The sequence below is a fragment of the Astatotilapia calliptera genome, chromosome 7 (assembly GCF_900246225.1).
Source record: "Astatotilapia calliptera chromosome 7, fAstCal1.2, whole genome shotgun sequence".
NCBI classification, from domain to species: domain Eukaryota; kingdom Metazoa; phylum Chordata; class Actinopteri; order Cichliformes; family Cichlidae; genus Astatotilapia; species Astatotilapia calliptera.
Genome location: NC_039308.1, coordinates 49,710,649 through 49,737,670, shown reverse-complemented (window position 1 = coordinate 49,737,670; position 27,022 = coordinate 49,710,649). Strand labels below are relative to the sequence as shown.

General features: G+C 43.5%; 1 protein-coding gene across 2 annotated transcripts in view; it reads right to left on the bottom strand.

The window, feature by feature from the left end:
• The window catches only part of plxnb2b (plexin b2b), a 142,783-nt gene extending 119,539 nt beyond the window's left edge, over positions 1-23,244 (bottom strand). For both annotated transcript variants that reach the window (XM_026175356.1, XM_026175357.1), the window contains exon 1: positions 22,531-23,244. The gene's annotated coding sequence lies outside the window, so the exon portion shown is untranslated. The remainder of the gene's footprint in view (positions 1-22,530) is intronic.
• Positions 23,245-27,022: the final 3,778 nt, after the last annotated feature.

The window sequence follows — 27,022 nt, the reverse complement described above, 5'->3', positions numbered from 1 at the left end:
AGTCCAGAGGTGATTCACTGCTCATGCCCCAATGTGAAGCATCAGTAGCTGTGTTTTGATGCTGTCTGCTGGTGCTGCATCCAGCCACGTTTTAGCGTGAAATCATTATAATATGCACTATAACTCATGGTATAGTGCTGTGGTACATATGAGTGCGTATAAATCAAACTGTGTAAATCCAAACTTTGTTTTTATGTAAATATTAAGTATACTCTATAACTGCCTCAAGTCTTTGTGGCATGGGTTCAACAAGGTCCTGGAAACATTCCTTTCAGATTTCCATTTTTACACAACAGCATCGTGGAGCTGCTGTGGATGTGTCAGCCGTACATTCATCCTCGGCTCCAGCACATCCCAAAAGTGCTGTACTGGATTGAGATTTGATGAATGATGAGGACATTGGACTACAAGAACTCAATGTCATGTTCAAAAACAGAAAGTTGATATGATTTGAGCTTTGTACCATGGCATGTTATCCTGCTGGTACACTGTTGTCATAAAGGATTGAACATCATCAACAATTATACTCAATCATGCTGTGGCATTTAAGCAAACCTCAGTTGTTCCTAGGGGCCCTAAAGGTACACATACAAGGCAGGACGGATCTACGCTTTCATGTTGTTTATGTCAGTTTCTGAATCTCCCATCCGAGTGTCACATAGAAGTGCATACTCATCAGACCGGCTAACATTCTATTGCCCGGTTTTGATAAACCCGTACAAACTATAGTCTCTGTTTCCTGTTGTCACCCGATGTGCTCTTCTGCTGCTGTAGCCCTAACGCTTCAAGGTTCAACATGTTGAGCATACAGAGATACTCTTATGCATACTTTGGTTGTTACCTATCAGTTCAAAACAGTCTGCCCATTTTCCCTTGACCTCTGGCCTCAATGAAGCTTTTTTGCCATGAGAACTACTGCTCACTGGATATTTTCCCTTTTTGGACCATTTCATGTAAACCATCGAAATGGTTGTGTGGGAAAATCCCAGTATATCAGCAGTTTCTGATGTGCTCAGATCAGCCCATCTGGCACCAACAACCATGCCAACCCTATTCCGATGCTCAGTCTGAGCTTCAGCAGGTTGTCTTGACCATGTCTATATGCCAAGTTGCTGCCATATGATTTTTTAGATGTTTCCATTAACAAGCATTTGAACAAGTGTACTCAATAAAGTGGCTGGCAAAAGGATATTCATACTAAAGTACATCTGGCAGTGTACTGTGGTACATGACCTTCAGATAGGCACTTTGTACCTTTATCACCCAAGTATCTTGCAGGCTGCCAGGAATTACTTTGTAACTTTGGCAGTTAAAATTGCAAAATAATTCTCATCTTTCAGGAACTATTTGAATGTTCTCTCTACCCGAAAATGGTTGAGGAGTTATGGTAATGTGAAGCGCACATGGTAACATCTAGGCGGAGCTGATTTTTTGTTTTCTGAGTTCAGTCAGCAGTGCCTTGTGAAGCCTTTGTGCTACCGTGAAACGCAGAATGTCCCTTTAAAGCTCGTCTTCTCTTCTTTGCGAAACCATTTGGATTTTGTCTCTAGCACAAACAGTAAGGGAGTTACAGTGATTTAAAGAGCGCTTGTAAAATGGAACCGGCGCCGGGCTGATGGTCATTTAAAAAAAAGAAAAAGAAGAAGCGTTATCATGCAATGGGACACCAGAATTCATCCTGACCATTAACATGTTATCATAGGTTTCAAAATAAGGAGTTAAAAGGCTTATCACCAGAAAATGCATTAGAATACGTAAGGAATAAATTGATTAATAATCAAATATAATCTACAGACAATTTGTTCCAAGCCTAAATGGATTTTTTCTTGGTCTATAATTGAACCCAAGAGTTAATTTTTGTGTAAATGTCATGTAGGAAGGCTTTTCAGGAGTGTACTTCTGGTTGGTACAAAGCAGAGTTTAAGACAAATAATCTTTAATGTGCTTATAGTTACACAAACTTGTTCCTATTCAGTGTTTTTCTATTCACTGCAATAGCTCCGATTGATTAAGCATAAACAGCTTAGTGTTTTTACAGAAGCATCTGTTTTCTGGTACACAGTCCCTTACCAATCCACCTCAGCCAGATCAGTTCGTGACCCCATTTTTCTCCCCCAACTTTGACATAGCTACTGTTGGAGTAGCTGGTTTGTAACACCTCTGAGTATCTATCCAGACAGATGCACAGCACGCAGCAAAGCAGCCAGTGTGGGTGTTTTGCACAACTGGCAGCAGCGCTGAGGCCTTGTTTCACTGGGCTTTTATTTGTGACTTGAAACAGAAGTTGTCCTAAGAGACACCGTTTTTGTTTTGTTTTTTTTCAAATGAAACTTGGGCTGAAACAATCATATGATGCCCTGGTGATTAATTATGGCAAAAAAAGAAAAACAACCCACATGACAGCGACACTGTTTCTTTCTGTGGAATTCCAGAAATACGCAGGCGTTAACTCCCACACATACATACCAAGTGCAGGAAACTGGAAGTGACTAACGGCAACACAAGGGCAACAACTAAAAGAAGGCGTGTCTATAGCCTTTGACTGCCTTCTTGCTTCAATTTTTCGCTCAACTTAGTACCAGCAAGACTGAACCTTTCACCACCAGAAACTGTCTGAACTCTCTGCAGGGATCCATAGGTCATCACGTATAGGACAGTGTAGATCACTCTCTAAATCATTTACACTGGTCTATATATAGCCTGCAGAGAAAAAGGTCATTATTGAAACAGAAAGCTATATTTCATAATTGCACTACCACGCTTCTATCCCCTCAGTGAAATTGGCTCTCCAGAATATTTTCTCTCTCACTCCTTTCCATCTCTCTTTATCTCCTCTCTTGTCTGTTAGAGAGGGCGATTTTGACAGGCTGACTGTCTCTCCTGATGCAATAACCACCCTCCATTTGTATCTAAGGAGGGTGCATTAACTAGACAGCGTAATCAGCCTGCACAGGAAAGGGAGCAAGCCTCACCAACTGACTGCTTTTTACCACTCTAAGCTATAACAGCTTGCCATTAGGCCACAATTAGCACCGCTCGCTTGGGGAAAAATAACCCCTCAAAAGACCTTCGGGCGGCAGGGCGGATGCGAGAAAAAGGACTTTCGTTCAAGTCCATTGTTGTGATAAACACTCAGGAGAGATAATCTTATTTGATCATGCTTGATGGTGAAGGCAGTGGGACTTTAAAAGATTTTTAAAAAGTGCCTTATAGTGCCGTGGGACAATGCCAGAGCTCAAACTGATACTACTGACGTGTTACAATGGAAGATTCAGACCGGAAAACGAAAAGGCTTATCGTCAGCCACTTCAGACAGTGCATAATTCCTCTGAAAAGTCAGCAGGTAAAAATGAAAGAAAAAGAAAAAAGAAACTTCTGACAGCACTGCCTTGAGATAAGTGCATTCACTTCCAAAACTGGGAGGCAAATGCCCGTGTGGCAAAGGTGCACTCCAGGTGAATGTGTTCAACCAGTGGAGGATACAGTCGCACAGGGCTGCAAAGGCTGCATTCAGTAGGTAAAAACACATTCTCTCCCTTGGGGTTTTTGGAACAATAAAGAGAAAATGTGTGTCCCTGTGGTCATTTGCGGCATGTTGGCAGTGGGCAGACAGAGATAAGAGTTTGGATCGGTGGAGGCTGACACGCTGTGATTATCCCCCGCTGCTAGAATTGACCGTCCATCAATCCAGACAACCAAGAGGACTGGGGCTAGCCGACTCAGTGGTTGCCCGAGACTCGATTTTTTTTATGATTCAATGACTCGCAGGGGGAAAAAAAAAAAAAAAGTCAAATGTTTTTCAAATATGTTGTCATACTGAATCACTTTTTTTTATTGGGATTCAGATTCACAAATACTCATCAAGTGCCGCAGTCTCAGAGGTATAATTACTAGCACATATGCTCTCACACCAAGTCTTAACACGTACTTAGACTACCACCTGACTTTCTATGGCTTCCTCTCAAGTTCCTGTCTGCCTTCCTGTCTCTCTGACCGCCTCCTCCCATCGCCTCACGCTGCGTGTTCTGGACCTGAAACCAACTCCAAAACAACAGAGTGAGCCACGGGAGAGATGGAGGACGGAACCGAGCAACGAGAACGAGAGAGGCATGGAAAGAGGGTGTGTGTCAAGAACCACATTCTTTCTGCTGAGTGCCATCTGGAAGTGGAAAGGTAGATAAACAATGACGTGAGACGCATCCCATCTCCTTCCTAAAGCCCGAACAGACACATGCTCGCCACAATGCATGAGCGCCGCTGCCACCGATCCTGCGTCGCGTGCCAAGCATTGTCAGGGATTGGGTCTTATCAATCGTTGGCCAGATACTGAGCAGAAGCACAAGGCGAACAAAGGGAAAGGGAGAGAACAAAAAAAAATGGAGGGGAAATGCAAGCCACAATGAGAAACACAAATGAGAACATGGCCGGCAGCCATCCGTCCACGCGGTCTGGACCAACTCTATTTAATCTGGTCAAGTCTGCCCCAAAATCAAAGCAATCTCCCTCAGTGAGCCGACAGAGCAAGGAATCAGACAGCCAATCCCGCCCAAAAAGGAAGTTGGTGCGGTGCTGAATGAGGCAATATCAGACTATGCAGAATTGTGGTAGGAATGCAAACTATTACAGCTATAAAAGTCTTTGCTTTACTTAAAAAAAACAAAACAAAACAAAATCCCTCCATTTGCATTCACTCAACTTGCAAGTGGAGCTCCGGGGCAACGTTAGCTGCTGCTCCCTCTGCTTTTGAATTCGTCACCATATTTTTTTGCAGGCACCTTCTGGCATGCAATATATTACAGTAATAGTAGAAATCTTTATTATCCCTTATGGGGAACTTGCCCTTGTAGTAAGTCAGAGATAATAACAAAAACAATATACATACATTTCCAACACATAGAAGATGCAAACTGATGAAGAGCAACAGCTGGAGCAACAGCTGCAGGGATGCCCCCTGTGGGCGCTATGCCTCTTGGGACCACCCTGTCCTGTAAGAGTGCTTATCTTGACCCAAGTAAGACATACTAAGGCCACTGTGGGAATGACATTTAAAAAAGTGCTGGGATGAAGAGACCTTGACAGCTATCCCTCAGGAGGGAGGAGAAGCTGCACCTGCATGTGCCTCGGCTCTGCTCCGTTAAGTTTCTGTCTCTCCAGACTCTACTGTGAGTAGGAAAACAGTGTCCTCTGCCCGGTTTTGTTGGCATTATCGCTGGGGAAAGTAGATGGAAAGTGAAGAACTGGGAGGAGGGCTGACAAATAAGTCACATCAGGTAACATTCACAAAATTGAAGGGCTGGAGAGGGGTGTAAAGAAAAATGCATTAAGGGAAGAAAGGGTGTCTGTCGGTTCTTATTGATTCATCGGCAAAAGTCTCCAGTCCTGATTAGAAACCACTGTATTCAATAGTCGGAGAAAATAGCAAAGAAATGTTCTGTTTGCTCCCAAACACCACTTACACATTCTGACTGAGGAGACAGTGAAACACAATCTCTTGTTTTTCTTTGAGTTGGGAGACTTTTTTTTTTTTTTACTGCAATGGCTCTGATCAAAAAAGCAGGAGGAGTGAGGAAGAGGAAGAAGCCTGAAAGAACTGAAAGGCCTGGAAATGTGGGTCAGAGACATAACATATTAATACAGTGACCAACCAGAAAAGAAAAACAATTTAGAAGAGAGGAAAATAGATGAAGACCGAAAGAGATCCAAAATATGCACAGCAGAGACAATTTCTGTTTCAACAAACCCTGGCATGCAGGGAAGAAAAAACAAAACAGGAACTTCTCTGCAAGCAGCTTCAGAAAATAAAAAGAATATAATCACTTTAAAGTTATTTGGCCAAATGATCCTTCAGCTGTATTAAGACCTTGATAAATGCCTACTGTCTGGGCTGTTATTAAACACCACAGAGACTGGTTGGTCCCTGTGCCAGCCAAAACTAATTAAAGCCAGGCAGATGTGTCTGGACAGTGGTGTACCACACACCTACAATGTAACACATTTGCACACTTGTAAGCACACTTATACAAGCATGCATGCGCACGTGCACAATATCTAAATAGGCTGTTAAATGTGTCTACCCTGTAATCATTTCCAGCTCATGAGACTGTCATCCAGCTAACTACACCAGGTGAACGCAAAGCAACCTTAGCTTCAATTTCCAATTTTGGCATGTTCGACTTCGGAAACTTTTTTTTCTCCCCTTTTTTGTCAGGCAGCGGCCAGAAAGAGAAAAAGCCCCCCCGTGCCTTATTACCTTCTCCGGCACCAGGCAAGACATTTTTTCTGTATTCCCTACCTTTTCTGCTGCAGGTGATGATGAGAGAGCTAACAGCAACCAATTAATCTTTCATAGTGCACGTGTTCTTGCTTTTGTTAGGTCTGCTCTATGAGTTGTATGAGACTGCAGCTGTACAATAGAAGGCTGGTGACGCTTTCATCCTTCTCCTCCTCCTCTTCCTCCTCTCCACTTTTCATTCTCATACTTTGTGAGCAAACAGCTGGGCTTATTTTATTTATTTTTTTCCTTGCAAAAGCTATCATTACAGCAGCCTACAGGCATAAGAGCTGCACTCCAAACTACTGATGGAAGCCTGGCTAGCCGAGTCAGAGGTAGTGATGAGATTGCACTGGGGATGTGCGCTTGGGGAGGAGAGGGGACGAGAGCGGAGGAGGGAGGTTGTATTGGGCTAGGGTGGAGCCATTAGATGATAAACACACAGTGCACGAGTACACATACAGAAGCGCATGACATGAAGCGATGCAAGCACCTGCGTTTCATCTTCATTTAGGCTGTCGGTCTCATCCCCTTGTAATCAAACACACACACACACACACACACACACACACACACACACACACACACACACACACACAGTGACTAATCACCCATCTGGAGCAGCCATTCGCAAGTCTGGATGACAAAGCGCCCATGCCCAAAAATATAGGTTAATGCCCTTCTCAACACAAGGCTTAGGCTGCATTACAACCAAACAGACAGGTTTAGGGAGGGGGTAGAGGTGGCTTATGACCTGGCTCAGACATGCATGGACAGGGGAGGAAGCAAGTGACATCACAGATAAGGGTGATCTACTTGGGCTAACTGCTAGCAGGCACACGGAGCTGACAAGCCCGTACGTGCACTTGATTTCAACAATAGCTCACAGAGTCAAGGGCAGGGAGAGGGCAGAGACAAAACAGTAGGAAAAACCATTTCAGTGTGACTAGGCAGGTTTGTGAAGTGAAAAATCCGTTGTGGCTTACTCGTAGGGCATTGCTGAACATCCCCCCATCCCTGTCATCGCTAAATATTAGCGTGTTAGCAGTGGCAGGTGTTAGCCATCCCCTCTCAGATCCATCCATGAGTTTGGGCTTATTCTCTGAATGCCTCAACCACTGTGGAAAGCCTTTTCCCCCAGCAGAGGCTGTCATGATCCAGGTAAGTCTCCTAGTTGTGTGAGGGGACTGATGCAACCAAAGCCAGGTTCAGAATGTGGGATAAGGTTGGATCAGAGCCAGGAGCCATTAGCAAGCAGTGTGTCTGACACAACGGGCAGAACCTGACATTTTCAAAGGCGTAGAAGGACTTGAACAGAGCCGTGGTGAGGAGTGCAAGGCAGCTGTTTCATTCAGGCCTGCTGATAACAACCCTCTGTCCAGATTGGCTAGTGCAAACGAAGTAAGGGGACCACAAGGCAGCACGAATACAAATCACTTCTTCGATAGTCTACACTGAGCTAAGCAAAAACTACTGAACTGGCATTCTCGCATTCATTTCTTAGCCGATCAAGCCTCTTGTGGTTCAACGTTTTCTGCAGGCAAGAATTTTAATGTCCCAGAATGCATTAAGACTAATATGCATCCTTACAAAGAAGCATGTGACAGTACGGTTAATAAGCAGAAAACTCTTTAGTTATCAGGGGGAGCCAGCAGTATGAACAGACAACGATCTCGCTAATGGCCCTAGCCATATCATTTACCATACAGCCCCTAGCAAGAAACACATAGACACAGGCTCTGGAGAAGGGACACTTTCATTACTCAAAAGATAACATCCTAACAATGACTTTTTTTTTTTGCTTACAACCCCCACTGACAATAAGTACACAATTAGCACATCAATTATGAGTGAGGAAAATAAAAACGCAGGTTATTTAATTCTCTTTTTCCACTCAGTGCTCAGATATAACTACCACACAAAGCTTGAGAGCAGTGTTACTAACAGATGGAGGAACAGGCACTTAACCCCAACAGCACAGACCTTTCATTCTGTTTTTTTTTTTTTTTTTTGCAAAATTCTTGCCAATAATGTTCGCATTTCAATTATAAATCAGCGGAACAAACAAGTGATTTAAAATCACTGGTGAGAAACCATCTGGCTTAGAGTGTTGCTTGATTTCAACAATCAGTCACAGATTCAAGTAGACTGTGCTCTGGCGGTATATACCTATTACACACTGACCATTGCAATCACAAAAAACAACAAGCCTTTACATCTGTGACTGAGGTTCACTCCCATTAAAAACCCATCACACCCACTACAACCATGCTACACTTACTGCGCGCAAAACCCATTGCTATAATTGGTTCCACTGCACCCTTTACCCACTCTGGACGGGGCCAACTGGCAAATTCAAACCACTCTGCAGTAACTGGAAAAGAACCATACCCTAGTTGTGTCTCAGAGACAATAAAGTGTGACAAACTGCTTCCAAACATGGGGAAGAACTGAAAATGCACAAATTGTTTCAGTCAGATAGGAAAGAAATAACAGACAAAACAGAAAAGAGAAGAGACGGGGAGAAGCTCCATTGCCTGCTACGGAAGGCAAACAGTGATGACGGTGTGACTGCGGGCCGACGGCATCCCTCCGGAGAAGAGTGCACACTCCATCAGACCGCAAAAACAGGCAAGAGGGTCGCAACCATTACCTCGGACAGAGATGAAGAGGAACCCCGGAGCCTGGCATTCTCAGACTCACAGGACAGCCGAGAGAATGTTTGTGTGAAGGTGTTTTAACAGCTAGAGAAAGCTAAACAGAAAGCAAGCAGGGCAGTTTGAATGTGATTGTGTAAGGAAAGTGTGACTGAATGACGTATGAATACATGCACGAGGGGTGGTGACTGTGTTCGATCAAGGCTCAGCTAGAGCTTGAGAGAGCATCTTGGAGATGTTTGTCATACCAGAGCGAGGAGCATGTCTGTACGAGGACGAAACTGAGAGAAAACGCTAGCAGGACCCCGAGGCTCTGAACACAAGCACGCTGCCTTCTCGCTAAAATAGAACGCACTCAAGACAGACTCGCTGACTCTCCCAAACTTGTGCTTTAAGGGAAGGAAAAAGCATAAAAACACTCATTAGTATTAAATAGTACAAGAAATTGCAAATGAGAGCAGAGCCGAGGACTGGAAGATATTTATTAAAAAACATGATTTATAAGCAAAAAGTAAGTAATTATCCTCAGCCAAACACAATAGAAGCTCACAATCAGTCATAATTGTTGCTTGGTGTGACATGACTGCAGATAAAGGAAAACTATAATTGATATTCTGAACTGAGTTTTCCTAATTAAAACACTGATTATTCTGGTAAACAGACAATGACAACCAGAGGCGTGGCACTGCCCTTGAGAGGAGGCACTTGCACGGCGCTAAACCCAAGTTCCTTCGAGGCCCTGATTTTTTTTGTTTTTTTGACAGTGCGCCGTTGTCCGGGGATTGGGGAACTTCATTGATATGTAAACACAAACACAAAAACGGGAGTGCAGTTTTTATACGACACAATCCCCTAACCGAGGACTTTTATTTGTTTTCTCCAATAAATGTCAAGTTTTATTAACATATTGACCCTGAGAGACAGAGAGCGAGAGAATGGGAAAAGAGACAGTGTGTGGACGACTGTGATGTTATTTATATATATAAAATAAAAAAAAACTTTAAAAAAAATGCTCCAAATCCTTACTAAATCCTTGTGTAGGAAAAGTTTAGGATTGAAGGGCTTGTGGATTACAAAGGTTGGACACTGAACAATAGGGGCTTACTTAGAGCTGGTACTGGGCAAATAGGGGAGGCAGTTGAGGACAGCACACTTAATGGAAGTGACAGTCAGCAGATACGCACTGGTCCCCTTCATCCGCAATTGCACGCACTCCCTCCTTTGGCAGACCAGAAAAGAGAAGGGGAAGAAAAAGAAAGAGAGACAGAAGAAAGAAAGAAAAACACCACCCCATCTACTGATTACATACAATACAGTGGGAGAGAGGTAGGTGAGGTGAGGGGGGTAGAGTGGGGTGAAGTGAATAGACAGAGTGCTGCCAGGGCCTACTTTTAGATAGCGTGGTTATCAGGAAGAGAAGGAGCGCCAGAAACAAAGAGGAAGTTTGCTGCTGTTGTTTTATCTGGAAGCACATTAAACTGAGAGGCACACAGGGGACGAGACAGTAAGAGTAAAGAGAGAGGCCATTCAGAGCGAGGGAAGAAAGTGTCTAAAAATCAGGCAACCTTCAGACACATCCCGTCCCGTCCCTCTAACTCAAAGCTACACACATGTGCACACTTTGCCCTTGGCTCAAAGTCATCCCTAGTTCATGGTCGCTGGCTTTGATAGGAGACGGGGCCCTGGAACGAGTTACTAACGACCCAGAAAGCTGCTCGTCGGGCTATTGGTGCAGCCTGATATGAAGCGAGAGAGGTCGTCACTGGGATGGAAACTCAATGTGGCCTTTGATAAAACACTCAAAGAAGGATAAAAACAGAACTGGAATTAGGCAACCCATCAGGCCATGATGGAAAGTAGGCAAGATAGCGAGGGCCAGGCGATGGGAGCCGGGGGTAAATCCGTGCCCTTGTGGATTGCCCTTGACCCTGAGGCCTGCATTGAGAAACTGTTGAGCACAGCACCTGCCAGGTGTGGGCTTGGAGAAGGATGAGAGGCATGTCAATGAGAGGGTCCCCCCCTCCCGACTCCCCTGCTGCCAAACACAACACCCAGGCAGCCCGCTGGATCCAACTAATCAGAGAACTTAGCCGCTGACCTCTCCGCGGGCTCTATACCTTTTAATGAGATCCATGTCTTTGATTTGTCTAGCCGCCTGGAGAGAAAGACAGATCATGCATAAGCTCAGACAAACACACACACACACACACACACACACACATACAAACACATCAGCTTTGCTAACAGTTGGGCAGTTTCACATTGACACACAAAGACACAAGCGACATTGAAATAATGAACGGTCTGTAATGCACTATGGCCAAGGGCTCTCGCGCGTGTGCGCCCATGCACAGAGGAAGCGGATACACAACGATGAACTAGAACAACCGCTGCCTGAGAACTAACGAAAGCCTGCCCAGCTAATCAGCACACACAGGAGCACACGGAACCACACAGACATAAGCCGAGCCCAGCTCAAGGACACGGCACCCACCTTGTTAAGGGAAGGCCAAGGGAGGTGCAGGTGAGATTGGATCCAGACATGCTTGCTCACAGATAGAATTGAATTATTGATCAGCCAACAGATTGTGTTATGAGGAATTCATGGATCCATGCTTGGCCTGCCCGGCTCCCCGAGGCTGAAAGACAGACTGTGTGTGGACTCACTATACATGTATACATTTGTGCATGTGTGCGGATGCGTGTGTGCTGGGCAAGCCTAGGGGGAGGAAGGCAGCCCTGGTCAAAGACCGAATTATTTTCCGTGGGCAGAGTGGGCAGTGTGAGCTCGCACTTAGACAAGACAGAGCAAACAGTGAATCGATCAAGCTGGCTGGGGTGATGCATACAGAAGGAAGGCCTCAATCCTTGCTGTGCCGAGAGGGCTTTAACTGCTCACACACTGAGTGGCTTTTTCATTGGCACTCAGGCAACAGCACAATCCTCAGCTCTTAATACTACCAATGGAAAGAGAGGAAATGGGATTTTTATTTGTCTGAGCACCAAGGGTGGTCTGCTGCTCCGAATAATACACTAAAATACAGGGTCTAGCTTAGGCTGTGCTCTGTTATCAGCATCAGAATTGGCCAACATGAGGTGCAAAAGGACTGTGTTCTATCACAAGGCTGTGGAGCAGGCATAAAATGAGGGACTGGACAGGGGTAGGATGTTTGGGGGTTTTTTGGTGGTGCATCTTTTTACAAAGCTTAAGCATCCTGAGTGTAAGAAATACACTTTTAATTATACCACATTTAATAATCTCACTGGTTTTCAGCGATGAGGACTCATTTGTTTATATCTCATGTGAAGAACAGATGCATAGTTTGAACATGCTCAGGAGACACAATGTTTTGTTTTCTGTACATCTGAAGGTGGAAAGAGCCATAGTAACCCTGTGGGTACGTGACTTTGTTTTTTTCCATTACCAACTCTGTACTACTAATTAAACAAAGGACACAGAGGAATGCTCGATGACAGCTCACAGAAACAGGGAGTGGGAATGAAACAGAACAGAACCTGGGTAAAAATATAATAAGAAAAAAAAAAACTGAGGCTAAGAGAGATGGAGAGACATGTCAACGGTTGTGTGCTGCTGATTTAAACAAGGACGGCTACAGAGCGATCCTTACTGAGATCTAGAGCAGTAGCTAAATGACTACTTGGGCCTGATCGCGGTAGCAGTCGGCACCAGTCTACAAATAAACAAGCGACCGCGACTCTTACACCCCACCTCACGTCCATCTGTTACAGGAATTTTACACTCTGCTCCTCCATATCCAAATGAAAGAGGACAGGAGTAAAAGGGGGGAAAAATCTTTCCTGGTGAGACTTGTGTGATTTGGGGAGCCAATCTGGCTGAATGTTTTTTGTAAACAGTGTGACTGCAGCTTGTTTTTGGAGAACGCACTAGAGAGCAGCATTAGGTTGTTTAAGTGTGTAACAAGGAAAGAGACAAGGGTCTTGGTAGTAAGGTTCTGTAACCCCAGCAGCAGATCTACTCTGGCTAATGACCGTAATTAAAGAACCCAGCTTCATTGAGGGACTTGACGTGGGATAAGCTCAGGAGGGATGTGGAATAGACGTAGTTACAGCAGATGGAAGTAACCACAGGACTGAGTTTAAAAACGCTCGGGCTGAACGTATCGGAGGCTGAGTGGTAGGTTAGTGTGTTATGAGGGCTTGTAAATATTTAGGCATTCTTACAAGGATATGTGGCTACCGCTCTCACCATCTACCATCACATGTCTGACTAACTGTATATTGCACAACAACAAATCAGGAAATGGATACCACTTCACGGGATATGCCGACACCAGCATAAAATAGCCAACAACATCCTTTTTTTTTTTTTGGCTGAATAAGTTCCGGGGGGGGGGGGGGGGGCAAAACTGGGAAGTTTTGAGGCTGCCCAGATGAGTCAGTGAGGAATAATGCATGTCATCGTGGCTGCGTGAATAGGAGAGCGAGGCTGGGGGGCAAGCGAAGACACCCAAGACATAGAGCTATGATGACACCTCCACAGATCTGCATTTCAGAAGACAGCTCCGAGCCCCAGGCAGGTTTGAAGCACCAGGATTAATAACCACGTGCACTACAGACACACCGACGAAGAGAAGACAAAGAAGAGAGCTGAAAAAAACTACGATCCGACGGGAGGGGGAGAAAAGTTATGGAGAGCAAGAGAACAGATAGAGACTGCTAATAAAGAGAACTAAGAGAGATGAGGGTGTTAACAGGAAATTGTAAACGTGATCGCAGTGGGTACTTCTAAACTGATCCAACGTATGGGTCACGGTTGGCTGAATGTGGAACAACTGAGGTTCCTGTATACATTCACCAAACCGACGGGAGGTGATGGTATACAGAGCCAGTGGGGGGAGCGCATACTGCTGCAGGTCTGATTTTAGTCCACCAGAATGCCTCAATGTGACAAGGTCAAAACCAAGGTAAAGACCTGACTCATGGTGATGCGCTCTAAAAATCCAAACTATTTAAAAGAAAAGTTCTTTTTTTTTATTTTATTTGTTTTGCTGCTTGTATTCTACTCATCTCCCCCCCCCCACAGAATTGCTTTGCTGCTGCACTGGGTAGCTAATTTCCCCAGGCAGATCAATAAAATAAAATAAAAAAAGAAAAGAAAAAAGGATTACCTTAGAAAAATCACACCACAGACTATCACACACAGATTTGAATACCCAATGGTCACTACAAAAAAAAGAAAAATGTCAGTCTCTAAGGTTACAGCAGTATCTTTGGCAGCATTATTACCGCTGTTGCTGAGACCGCTACCACAGTAAAACGCTCTGTCAGTTTACAGATGAGAAGCAACAGAGCCAGTGGCATTTAACGAGATTCACAGCAACTTTCACAATTGCTGTATGAACAGATTTTAATAGGTCCCTCTTGGATCATAGGCAGCTGAAAGGCCAAGATACCCACCTCATTTAACAGAGACAAGGACATGATACTGACCAAAAAAGAATTTAATTTTCATAATACCATTTCAAAATGAAATGTAATAAAGGCAGATAACCTTGCTCCTACAGTATCCTCCATCACATCAGCCCTTTGTGAAAAAGGTTATGAATTTAGACCTAGACAGTGCAGAAGACGTATAGACATATATGCAATGGCCTGTATTTATGTAACGTTCTGGTGAGTATGCTACATTTTATAGGAAGATGCACAATGATATGTGGTCGCGCCATCATATTTTTTATTTTGTTCGTTTAGCACTATATCGTAATTTCAAACGACATAACCGCCAGCGGCAAGTAAGCGTTAAAGAAGGCCTGCAAGCTTCACACTAACAAGCACAGGTATTTGGAACATCTCCTCTTTCCATATTTTGACTGAAACAGACAACCGAGGGACAGACACCCAACCTCCAGCAGTGCTGCCACCCCCATGTCCACTTCCATCTGCCAGCAGGTTTTCAGCAGACGCCAGAGATAATAAGGGCAGCATATGGTTTCTCATACTATTTTAGTGCACATACCTTTGGATAAAATTTGGGAATTTATTCCACTATTGCATACTGATGTTTCTAAAATGTACAAACAAGAGTTGCTTGTGATCTGAAAAAACAGACAATAAAATGTGTATTTTTTATATATATATATATATATATATATATATATATATATATATATATATATATATATATATATATATATATAAATTTTTTTATTTTTTCCTTCAAATACTTTTCATATTAAATCTATTAGTTTGGTATTAATGTCACTAGCTGGTGTTGCCAACACATTATGCAGTTGCGCATAATTGTAATAATGTTTTTTCTTAATGTGACAATATGACACATTCAACACACATACAGTTCCTAAATTCAATAATCACAGCTATTAATTAAAGTTATGAATTAAAATCAATTACGTTATCTGCATAATTGTTAGACTTCACTTTTTATGCAGGCTTATGTAACAATCCTCTTAGTTTGTGCGAGAGAGTGGTGTGCAGTGGATGCACCTTACTTTAAATGTGTTGTCAGAAAGGAAAACTAAGTGACAGCATTGAGCAACTATGGCTAGGACATAAACAACTAGCCACTTTTTTTCTTCTCAACACAGCACAACTCCTGGACCACTCCCTGGTCACCTACAGTTTGGATTCCTGTAAGACCATTCTCTCTGTTCCCTCCCAAAACAAAAAAAAGCTCTTTAATCGGCTCCAAACGGTACAGAGTCGACACCCACACCAAGTCTGCTGACCACGTCACACGTATTCTCATCCAGCTTCATTGCATCCCCATTACTCAAGTGTATCTGGATCAAGACTCTGCTTCTCACTTTTAAAGCTCTGAATGACTTGGGACCCTCGTATCTTTCAAGCGTCCTTCACCCTTATACCCCTTCCTGTGCCCTACACTCGGCTTCAGCTGCTCTCCTGACTCCTACTTGCTTGGAAATTATCACCACGGGTGCCAGAGCCCTTGTGCTGTACCTCGTCATTGGAAATTATTACCACTTCACCCTCATCAGCTTGATTCGTTGACACAGGTTCAAATCACAGCTCAGAACCCATCTGTTTTCATCAGCATATCAGCTACAGCCGTCTTGTTCTACAATCATGTTATTCCTTGATTTTAAATCTCTCGTTATTGAGATATATATATATATATATATATATATATATATATATATATATATATATATATATATATATATATATATATATATATATATATATATATATATATATATAGTACTATTTTTAAGCTATAAAGTGTATTACATTACTTTATCTAAGTAGCAACTTTTCCACTGTTGGTAACAAAAAATATGTTTTTAAACATATGCCCAATTTCAAATTCTTTTAAAGCCCCAATTCATTAAGAAGTCTGTGTATTTTTTTTAAAGGCTCTCCAGGTGGGTTCCTTAGATTCAGACGGATCATTCATCTCTTTAACAAAGTTACACTGGCACACACCATTCCTCTATGTCTTCCTCAGTTTGCCACATTACGGTCCCCCACGTCCCTCTCAGGTTGGTGTGACCTTCATCTGCAGCTGCTGCCAGTGCAGTGACCCCTTACGCATCTGACACCCACCGTTTCTGGCTGACACTCACATTCAGTTCTTCCTAATTAATCGCCCAGTGTACTTGATCAAAAAAAAAAAAAAAAAAAAACAAAAAAAAAAGAGGGCCTGCACTCAACCATATTAACATAAACCAGCAGGACGTCATTTTAGCTGTAAAGCAGAGGTGATAATTAAAAATGATCTTGGCAGGAGGAAATTGGTCAGTTTGAGGATTAACTGTGAAATGACTCACTTGGATAAAAATGAATTGTAGTCTCTGGTGCCTCGGCTAGGATTAAATGGCACTCCACATAGAGTAACTCGGGCAGGAACAAAAAGTGCAGGGAAAATGCAGTACAGGTGGTATAAGTAGCTCTACATAGTTTTTATTAGTCAGAGGTTTCTGCAAACCTCTTTTAAACCTAGATCTCCTCGACAAAGATCTATCAATGGGCCGATAAATCCTGCACAGACGGCTCAATTTGTGCGGAATTAAGCATCGTCTCATCTTCGATGTGTTAAAAGTCTGAGAGATATGACTTGTCTTTTCATCGTAATGGCTAGGGAGGTGGGCCTTTCACGTTCCAGCTGACTGAAGCGGGCACGACCTAAAGTGTTTACTTTTTTCATAGCAATATGCACCAAAGCAAAAAATAAAAAATAAAAATGAAATTGCTGCTCACTTTTCTCCTGCCAATACAAAACCTGTGAAGTGAACACATTTGCTCAGATAAATCAAGGTGACCCACGAATCTCATCACTTGTGATAAATTTTCACATACCCTCCTCTGGGCTGTCAGGCAAAATGACTCAGTGGTTGTTAACCTTTGCCAGCGGCCTAAATAGGTGGGTTGGTTGACTTGCTTCCAGTAAGCAGGCACATCAGTAGCCTCTGTGATACTATGTGTCAGTTTCAACCAGTCAGCTCAGGTGCCACAGGGGAAGCTGGTGAGAGGAGGGAGAAACCGAGGCAAACATCTGTGTTCTCTATCCATCACCGAGTTCAGCCTTCATCCATGCGATGACGCCGACAGCCAATACCACACTCGTTCCCAAAAAACGCCCTTTGAACAGCAGTGCAGATCATGATTTCCTCTGGGCTAACTTTTTCAAGTGTTCGCTTAGCTCTGAATACATCATCATCATCACTCTTCTCCTCCTCTGCTCTCTTGCCCTCAAAAGAAGATGGGATATCTCAGTTCTTCTGCAGAACATCCTGAACAAAACCACTTAACTCAGTAATAAAAAGGAAGCTCCCTCCCTATGCAAATAATTTAGCTCCTTCAGGAATGCGAGTGTGTTTACAATATTCATCACATTCCTCTTATGCTCTGAGCACAGAGAGGGGAAAGAAGAGTCACAATGTTTAAAAGGTGGACTTGAGGACAGAGAAAGAGCAGAAAGGGCAGGAGTGGGGGGGAAACCAGTGAAAGTATGCAGCAGCACTGAGGAAAACATTTTCTCAAGAACCGACTGCATGGTATGTTCGGTTGTTGGCGTGGGCTAAAAGACAGCATGTGCTGACAAAGTGTCATGAATGTTATAGTGGTAAAAGTACACCCCACTGAGCTGTACATGACCACTTTATTTGTGAACTGCTCTGCAAGCAGACCAGCTTAAACCGTTGCAGGGAACTTTCTGTTGAGGGAGATGAGTGCTTTGTCTCGCCTTGGTTTCTTCCTCCACACAGCCCATCTCATAGCCTGCTGCTGAGGGAGTAGGGATGAAAATTACCACTGTCACACCTGGCAAGTTTGTTATGCTATTTTTAATTCTAAGTGGATGTGGCTGAGTCGCGAGGGTTTCATTTGAGTCGGAACGTCACATTGCTTTGGTATCGTGCTGATACAAAGCTGTGGAAAACATGATGGCATTAAAGATGCCACAGGTACTGGAGTACCTATAGATAAAAAGAACCCGTGAAATGACAGTGCATGCACACCAACAGGTGTGATGAGATCTGAAGTGATATATAGGGATTGATTTGGACAATCAGTGACATGGACAACCAAAAGCTAGAATGTAATGTTTCTGATCATCAAAAACATTAACAATAGTTAAATTAGTTAAATAATTGTTAAATCGTTAACTTTGATTTAGCACATTTTTTTAAAGTTTCGTTTTAGTTTAGCTACACCCAGGCCTGAATACAGTAAGACCTGTTGAATCAGGTCACCTGACGAAGTGAAGTAGGGTAAAAGATCTCCAACAGCATGCCACGATCTAAGGAAACAGCTGAGGAACAAAGTCTGTGACATCTATCAGTCTGATAAGGGTTACAAAGTCGGTTCTACGACTTTGGGACTTCAGTAGACCACTGTGATAGCCATTATCCACAAACAGTGAAAACTTGGAACACTGGTGAAACTTCATAGGAATGGCCAGCCTACCAAAATTACTCCAAGACTGCATCAACAAGTCATCCAGGAAGTTACAAAAGAACCTTGAACACCACCTAAAGAACTCTGGTCCTCACTTGTCTCAGTTAAGGTCACAGTTCAGGATTCAACAATAAGAAACAGACTGGGCAAAACAGGGAGACTTCCAAGGAGTAAATGCCTGCTGACCAAAAAGACCCCAAAAACGTAAAGACATTTGCCAAAACACATCTTAATAAGGAAGACTTTTGGGAACATATTCAGTGGACTGATGAGACAAAAATGTAACTTTTTGGAAGGTTTGTATTCCTCTGGTACAAAACTAACACATCACTTCATAAAAAGAACATCATACCAACAGTCAGGTGGTAGTGTGACGGCCTGGGGCTGCTTTCCTGCATCAGGAACAGGATGACTAGCCGTAATTGATGGAATCATGAATTCTGTCCTCCAGAGAATCCTGAAGGAGAATGTCATCAGTTTGTTCCCTCAAGGTTGGGTTATGCAAGTCTACCTCTGAATGGCTCAAAAAAAGAGAGAGATGCTTTTGGAGTGGGCTAGTGAAAGTACGGAACTAAATCAGAATGAGATGCTTTGGCATGACCTTAAAAAGGCCGCTAATGCTCAAAAACCCTCCAGTGTGGATGAATTAAAACAAGTCTTCAAAGAGAAGTGGACCAAAAGTCTTCGGCAGTGATGTCAAGGACTTATTGGCAGTTATTACCATTGCTAGACTGCAGTTCTTGCTGCCAAGGGTGGCACAACCACTTATTAGGTTTAGGGGGGATTTTTTTTTTCCACAAAGTTCCAGTTAGGGTTAGATAACCTATTTCCCTTAATAAATAAAATAATCATTTATAAACTGCATTTTGTATTTACTGTGAAATATGCAAAAAGCTAAGAAATCAGCAAGGGGTTAAATACTTTTTCACAGTACTGTAATTGAGCTCCAAAGTGGTGTATGACTGTGCACGACATAGGCAAAAAAAGCCCTCCATGAATGGGTGAATGAGTGGTTAGTAAGACTGGAAAACCAGTTTGATGTCCATCTGTTTTAGAAAACAGTATTTGCAAAGGCTGGTGTCACGTGGTTTAGGCTGAAGTGGTCCTAGCTCACTGTTGTGTTTATGTGTATAAGCAGAGGAGGTTTATTGGTACTGGGACCAAATGCCATATATGACCTCCATAGTACAAACAACAGCAAATCAGGTCAAGATGGTGGTGTAACGGCAGGAATGCTGCTGAGAAGATAGTTTAGGACAAGGCTGTGGAATCCCAGGGCAGGGGTGGCAACTGTAAAACCCTGTGGTGATAAGATCAGAAATCCACCTCAGCATGACGTCCCTTCATCACGGGATAATCCTCGGACATAAAAAGACGAGCCTATCGCCAATCTGAAGGAAATCTCTAATGCCAAACTGACACACCCTTCAAACATTTACCCACACTCCCCTGAAACCTATTTGTACTTCTGTTAAGGGAGAGGAGCAAAGTACTCATGCATCCCACACCTATTTTATGACCAGTAAGTTTACAAAGTCCACTCGGAAACAAAAAATGTTGTGCAAACAATATCTGACAGTATGCCTTTCAAAAGTGAAAGTAAGCCTAGCAAATACGGCATTTAAATTATGAATCAGATGACATACTATATTTATTATGGTCAGAAAAAACAAGATTAACTAGCGGTAGTACACTGACATGAACCTTTTGCGATGAATATACACATGTCAAGTATCGGTTTAGGGGTGAATTTGTGGCAGATAGAGGAGAAATGGGATTGCCTGTTGCTTACAAAGATTATGGTTTCATTTTTTTAAATGAAAACGGCAGAAGTCAGTAATCCAGAGCAAAGGAAACATAAAACCCCCACAGTGGATTCGTTTAAATTCATTTGACCACAAAAATATTGCCAAACCGGTGTATATGTAGGAGACGACATGGTTTTGAGATATGAGCAAAAATTGTGCAGCACTACGAAGTTACAGGATGAACTTTAGCACAACCAAAAACACGTAGGAGCTTTACAGCCGAGTGCTCACTGCCCAGTGATTCACTAGCTCTAGTTCTCAACTGGTCAGAGGTTATTTACCAGATCCAAAAATACACACAGTGGATTATATGGCAAAGTTTCATTTTGAAACCTAACTGCATATTTCCCATAAAAGTCAGGCAGGGGTGAGAGCGGGCTCACGGAAATGCTTGCTTTGCTTGTTGTTTTCCCCGCTTTCCTATTACAGCGTATGAGCTTGCATTCGGCTTTCGGGATTGTTTTGCAGAATCCTGAAACACTAGCATGACCTGAATGAGAAATGTCTTCCTATTCAGTTGTCCTGAAAAGAGCATCTATGATGAAGAAGCGTGGTACGCTTGTCTTCTTCACCCTTGCGGGGAGCAGGAGAAAACATTTATCACCGCTCTCCTCTGCGCAGATAAGGTGTCTCTATTTATTCAGAGCAGAGGAGATAAACACTGAATGAAGCAGTGTGGGACAGAGCGAGAGAAAGAAAGAAGAGAGAGAGATGGTGGCATAAAAGGGGGGGAAAGGACAAGGAAGCAGCTTGGTTCTCAATTGCCTGTGTGTGTGTCCATGTGAGCAGATGGCATTTATCCCTGTGCAGCCAGAGTATTGGGAGGCTGACCCCTGCTCTACAGTAACATCCCTCCAAGCCACCACTACTTACTACCACCTACAGCCACCTTTCTTGCTTTCATGTTTCCCCTCACACTACTAATCCATTCCCACTATGAGACTGCTTGTATAATGTTATTTAATGAGAATAATCCCCAGGGCGATGGAGCATCCTACATACAGTAGACCTCTCCACAAAGAGGGGTCAGAGGATGGCAAGGGCTGTTAATAAAAGCACTATTTAGAAAGGCAACAAGGCAGTACAGTGGTCTGTTGAGGTCTGCGCCAGGGACGGAGAGATACAGACTGACAGAACTACACAGGAGATTCAACAGGGACATGAATAGTGCTTCTGTCCTTCTTGTTTTCCACAAGAGAGACAAGACAGAAAGCAAAAAAAAGAAAAGAAAGACAAACAGAAGGCGTAGTTCACTACCACTTCTGTCCTCTCTCATGCTGATATACAGCCTAGTGTCCAGAGGTGAGGGACACAGTTCGCATGGCCATTTCTCTCTGAAGCTGCCTGTGGGGACAGACGGCTTCCCCGGGCGTCTCGTAGCGCTGCTGAGGTGAAATGCATGGTTGCGAGACAAGAATGTCTCCCAGAGGTTTGTCTTCTAGAACAATCAGCTGTTGAGTTTGAGAAAAGTAGAGCAAGTTGGCACCCAGACAGCCATAACAACAACTATGCAACTACGGGCTGTAATGAGATTTTGAAAAGCCCTGTAAAAAGACGGCATCAAGGACACTGTTTTAGAATGTTAAGAAAACCAAACAGCACCGTTTAACTCTCTTTGTAGTACATTTTTAAGCCACAAACGTTATAATAACTAAAACAATAACAAGCACAGAACAGCGGCGTTACATCAGCGTAACAGCGTTCCTGGCACAAGGTTTACGCTCCCCTGCTCCGTCAATCGGGCGCATAATAAGATATCCAAACTTGGTTCCATACGCACCGGGGTCTGAAATTGACTCTGCGTTTATGAACTATGAAGCAAACAGTCCCAACCCCGCTTTAACGGGGATACACCAGCACCCCTCCTGGAACTCACCTTGAAAGGGGGAAAAGAGAGAGCGAAGACAGTGGCACAGACGCGAATACTCCAAATCCTGAAGAATCTACCCCCTCCTTCCTGGTTGAACGATACAAAAAAGGAGAAAGACGTCCGTAAGCAAGTTTACATTTTACTCGCCTCTCCTGTGAGGGGGGGGGGGGGGGGGCTTCAGAAAGGCACTATTCCGTAGTATAAAAAAGAAAAACAAAACCCGGACTGCTTGGTTACACGAATTGTCAATTCCCGCTGAAAGACGACGCGAACAACTCCTTCAACAAAAGAGTGTCTTTGCTTAGAATTTCGGGACTTTCTCCACGCCCAGGTGCCGAGTCACATGGTAGGTTAGTTTCCAGGTGTGAGTGTCTCGTAGCTGCAGATCAGTTGGCAAGCGACACACCTGTGGGATGCGCTCGTGCGCTCGCTCTGACAGTCATCTCGTCCGGAAACGCGGAGGTTGTACATAGGGATGGGGAAGTAAAAAAAAAAAAATACAGAAAAAAAGCAATGGGATGAAACGGGGAGAGAGAGGAAGAGAAAGAGAGAGAAGTGCGCACTGAACGGAGAACAGACGTCGCTCGGATCGCAAAAGGAAGTAGTCTGACCCCCCCCTCTCTCTCTCCTTCGCCTCCTCCTCCTTCTCCTCCTCCTCCTCCACTCAGCCGGCGAAGCTACTGTACGAGGAGACAACAGCCGGGAAGTAGCGGGGAGGGAAAACGGAGCAACTTGTATCGTCTGTTCTCTGACGCACCGAAATATTTCCGCGCGATGGTAGCGGTGTGGTAAGCCCCCCCTGCCGCCGTACTGTGGTTCCCAAATTGTGGTCCGGACTCCTCAGTCTGCGGGGGCGGTTCCAGGTCAATCCAGGCAGTGCTCGCAAAGAATTGTTAGGAATGTGTGGAAAACAGCCGATTAGGTTTCGGTTTCAACTGATCCCATTCTCACCCGGGTGTATGGTACACTACACAGGCACACGCACAGTTCTGTCTAGTTAGAGCTCGCCACGTTAAATCGCCTTTATTGGGACAGAATCTGTCAGCAGTTTTCCCGCCACATCACAAGTGAGGAAATTAGTTCCCCAAAAGCAACAGACAACTAACCACGTGGAAGCCACAGATGACTTAGATTTTATTTTTGTTTAAGCAGTTATATGCTGCTGATCTTTGCCACCAAAATAACATAATAAAGGCTTCCCCATCAGCATGCATGATAGGAAATGGTGGTTACAAGAAAACAACGCAATGTCTTGGTTATTTATTTATTAACTGTGGCGTCTCAGTAAACCATGACGGTGTGGCACTGAGCCGTTATAGATCCATAAAAGGACCCAGCAGCCGAGGCGGCTTAATGGAATATAGTTATCACTCACACTGTTTCATTAGCTTTCTTCCACTCCCGTCACAATACTATGTGGGCGTGGGTGCATTTATGAAATACTGAGGTCAGGAATCCAAAATTCTTCCTGGAGCAACCCAACTCTTGAACCATAACATTTGTATTTTATTTATTCTTGGGTCTCAAAATAGATTCTCTAGACTCTATTAACTCAATTACAATTACAGCAGCTTTTGTTGAAGCATAGCCTAATATGTGTTTAACTGCAGGGCATGCACTCCTCAGGTTTGCACTCCACCTTCCCTCAAGCAGTTTGCAGGGTCTTTCAGCACCTTTAAATCAGTGCGCATTTAAAAGTACATCATTTCCATTCGTCCAGGATAATCAACAGGCATCGCTGTGGAAAGCTTCCACCACATATTGCATTGGAAAGGGTTTTCACTAGTTCTCGGGAAGAACTGTTGACAAGGAGGCCTGTCATGTCTCCAGAGAAAGACACATTGCTGTTGAGCTGGCATTTGTTGATCCTGTGAGATTCCCCCAGCAAGTTTTCCCTGACATTGTCTGTCATGATTGGCAGCAGAAGCCTTCCTTTAAAGCGACCTGACAGTCACTGTAAATTAGCTGTCAGAATGCCGTAAACAATAGGTGCTTTACTGGTATATTTAAAGTGGATGAATTATGAATTATGTTAATTGCTCCTTTAACCCCGATAAACAACAAAACAGAGACATAAATAATCCACCAGCACTCCATACAAATGAATGCAGATTAATGTAGGGAGGCAATCCGGGGACTCTGTTTGGTTTAAAAATATTTCCAAAAGCAACCACTCGTCGTTTATTTATAATTCACCAAGCCCCCGTTTTGACTGTGAATTTACAAGAGCTGTATTAGTAGTCATTATACCACCAATTAGTGGTGTGATCGCTGTACCTCGACTGTGAATCGTTAATCACGAGAAGCATCGTCTTTGCAGCTCTTAAATCCAGATAGTGAAACAATCTCTCATTGGCCCGTGACTCTGTGCAACCTTTAAATCAGCAATATGTTTTCATCACTTAAAACAAAATACGAGTCAGAGTTTCTGCAGATTCTTCAGACATGCAAGCAGCAAGGAACTGAAAGTAGCATTGATTTCAGATATGGGCCATATGTGTTTTTAAGTGCTCTTTGAGCTTGATTGGCTCTTTTTCACTCAAGAGGTTATACCCAGTGTTTTTTTTTGTTTTTTTTGCCTTGGAGCCTAATATCACATAACATTGCAATTTGGCGCACTGAGTTTTGTGACACTGTGTCATGCCTTGTTGTGTGGCTGCGTGTCAGCTCCGAGAGTGATTTATGGGCATGCAAATGAGACTGTCTGTTGAACGAGGAGATGTGCTGCCTTCGCCCCAGAGCAAAAGAGTGGAGACAGCGTGGGGGTGTGAGTCAGTCCCTAAGTGCTGACACAGGCACAGAGCTGGCGAAGATGGGGGAGATGGCCTTCACAGGTCCTCACACTGACTGATGAGATCAAGAAGAAAGTAGGCCAAGCCAGACAAGTGTCAAGGAAACAGACACCCAGAGATGGAGTGAGAGAGACAAACACCTTCCAATCACACGTCGGACTGGGAGAGTGGAAAGTGGCGGGGGTAGAGCTGGCTTGTTTGGGGTCTGAGTTCAATATGTCCAAATCTGTTTGTCTAAAGAGTAATGAGGCTGCTGAGAGTCATGGAACATGCTGGCCCAGGGGATCTCTGTAGAGTCCAAGTCAAGGCTTTCTAAATTCACCGAAGTGGAATAGAAGTTCACTTTGTTTTGCTAAGATAGCCTGACTGTGATGACATTTTGATCAATGCGCCCATACCTTCCTGCAGCTCGCCTTTATGTTGCTTGAATAGTGATGATATGTTATCACGCTGGTGTCAAACACCGCCATTTGTCACGCGGTGTCCCTCAGCTGGTCTTGGCAGTAAAACGTTTGACTATCAACATATTATACAATGTAATTTATGGTACAGCGTTTCGGCTGTCCATAGTGATATAGTGGTCATATTACATTCAAGGTTCAGAGTTCAAAGTCTGTTTGTCATGGGGACAGACTGCCCTCTGTTGGCTGCGGCTTATATTGTTTTTAATCAGTAATTTATAACCTGAAAATAGCAGGAGCATAACCTAAGTCAACCTATTGGGCAATGCTTTATATTGCACCATACAGTAGTTGCATGCTTATTTAAGAGGGTTTCTTTGCAGATATGGTCCAGGTGGCCTAATTCTGAAAACGGATGGGGTGGGGGGTTTGGTTAGTGCTTGTGAATTTGTTTGATTGTTTTAGCCATGGCAGTACTGTGAATTACACATCTTGCACTTGTCTTTGTGTACAAATCATACATGAAGACAAAAAAGAATCCGGTAAAACTCACAAATAGTTCATTATTACTAGTGTTGTCTCTGTTGTAGCTTTGTTCGTTTGACGTTTTTCCTACAATGGCATCATTTAGTTCATATATGCATATGCATGTCTCTTACCCACAGTAGTAATATAGGTGTGATATAATGAATGTAATGAATCCACATTGCACAGAAGGCACTGTGTCTTGTTTTTGGATTGTTTATTGTGTTTAAGGTAAACTGACTGCAGTGTGACTTATCACGCCGTTTCCTCCCATACAGATGGCATATGGAGTTCATATGGCTATATTCCTCACTAGAAACCACGAGAGTCCCACAGATGAAACTGTGTAAGTCTTTCACAGTTGGTAAATAACACAAAACAGTTGATCTTGGCTTTCACACAAAAATCCATGCAACCAATCATTTGTAATAGTGTCCTGGCCTTTTTTTTTGTAATGGCGCGTGAGCATCAGTGTGCGTGCATCGCAATCATCTCTTCAGTAAAGAATAAGGATGTTAAAACATCCTGTACGTTCACATAATTGTGCCCCGGTGCTCTCGCTGTGTAGGTGTATTGTCACTATCTTTCAGTTTTGCTATTCCCTTTATCACCAGGTGAAGGTTGCCAGACATACTGTTGTAGCAAGCGTAAAGACGCTTGCTAGCGTAAAGACGGAGAGACAACAGATGGAGCAGTTCACAGACACAGGATCTTGTCATGGTGGTGATTGATAAAGGTGTGAAGAGAGACTCGACTGGGAGACAGGGGAAGGGTTATTTA